Below are 1,822 nucleotides of genomic sequence, written 5' to 3'. Positions count from 1 at the left end.
TGATAAAGGCATCACCAAGAAAACTCCATTCTTTCCTAAGGCCTTTTCTTTTAATACTGCCTAGACTAACAGAATTGTGTGAATAGCCTATGGAATCTAACATGCTAGATACATCATTATCAGTGTATGGTGTCATGGCATTGTTCTCAGGTAATTTAAAATATGATTGTAAATCATCACAGTTAACACAGTGATCCTTACCTTTGAGAGAGAAGGAGATGGTCATATCAGTGAATGTTGATTCATCAAGTGGCTTGGTAAAGATGTCTGCAATTTGTTGCTCATTTGGAATAAAATGTAGTTCCACTGTACCATTCATGGCAAGCTCCCTTATGAAGTGGTACTTGATGTCAATGTGCTTGGTCCTTGAATGCTGCACTGGATTCTCTAATATGGCTATAGCACTTGTGTTGTCACACAAGATAGGAATTCTATCAACATGAAATCCATAATCAAGGAGTTGATTCCTCATCCATAACACTTGAGAGCAGCAACTTCCTGCAGCGATATATTCAGCCTCAGCTGTAGAAGTAGAGACTGAATTTTGCTTCTTGCTGAACCATGATACTAGCTTGTTTCCTAGAAATTGGCAGGTGCCTGTTGTACTTTTCCTATCTATTTTACAACCTGCATAGTCTGCATCTGAGTAGCCAATTAGATCAAAACCAGATTCTCTAGGGTACCAAATACCTAAATTTGGTGTACCCTTGAGATATCTGAAAATTCTCTTAATAGCAATTAAGTGAGACTCCCTAGGATCAGCTTGAAATCTAGCACAAAGACATATAGAAAACATTATATCTGGTCTACTAGCAATTAAATATAAAAGTGAACCAACCATGCCTCTATAACTTGTAATGTCCACAGACTTTTCAGACATTCATCTTGAGAAGCTCTTCTAGTTTGCACTTTAGATGTTAAATCACCAATGATCAATTCAAAGGGATGACTCTTGGTCCATTTCCTTTGAGGTGGAAGATTTGCTCTAGATGAGGTGGCCTCAGTATTGTCATGATGTGAGATAGAGTGTTGATTGGTTCAAACTCCCCCTGAGTTGTTGGTCCTTTACAGGGAACTTGGAGTTCTATCAACTGATGATGTAATTCGATTATCCATTGATGAACTATGATCAACGGATGCTTCATTATGTACTTCAATGGATGATGCACTATATCTTTCAACGGATACTGCGTTGCCTCTATCAACGGATGCAGAATTCTGACTTTCAACGGATGCAGTATTTTGTGCATTATCCAAGGGCAGGTTTTGAATCCCTTTTGAAGTGTCATCTCCACCATTCTCATCTTCACTATCATCACAATATATCTCAATGTTGTCAAATTTGAGTCCTTCATGGTGTCCCTCATCTGTTAGTCCATCAATCTTTTTATCATCAAACACAACATGCACAGATTCTATAACAATGTTGGTTCTTAGATTGTAGACCCTATAAGATTTTCCAGCTGAATAACCAATAAATATCCCTTCATCAGCCTTTGCATCAAACTTCCCTTTGTGGTCAGGTTGATTCCTTAGTATAAAGCATTTGCATCCAAAGACATGAAGAAAGTTTAAAGTTGGTTTTCTTCTCTTGAACAACTGATAAGGAGTCATGCCTTTAGCTTGATTGATCAAAGAGATATTCTGAGTGTAGCAAGCACAATTGACAACTTCAGCCCAGAAATATGTTGGTAGCTTTGATTCCTCAAGCATTGTTCTAGCAGCTTCAATCAAGGATCTGTTCTTTCTTTCAACTACCCCCATTTTGCTGGGGTGTTCTTGGAGCTGAGAACTCATGCATGATTCCATTTTCTTCACAGAA

This window comes from Apium graveolens, chromosome 6 (assembly GCF_009905375.1).
Source record: "Apium graveolens cultivar Ventura chromosome 6, ASM990537v1, whole genome shotgun sequence".
NCBI lineage: Eukaryota > Viridiplantae > Streptophyta > Magnoliopsida > Apiales > Apiaceae > Apium > Apium graveolens.
The sequence above is the reverse complement of the archived record's forward strand: the minus strand, read 5'-3'. Positions refer to the sequence as shown.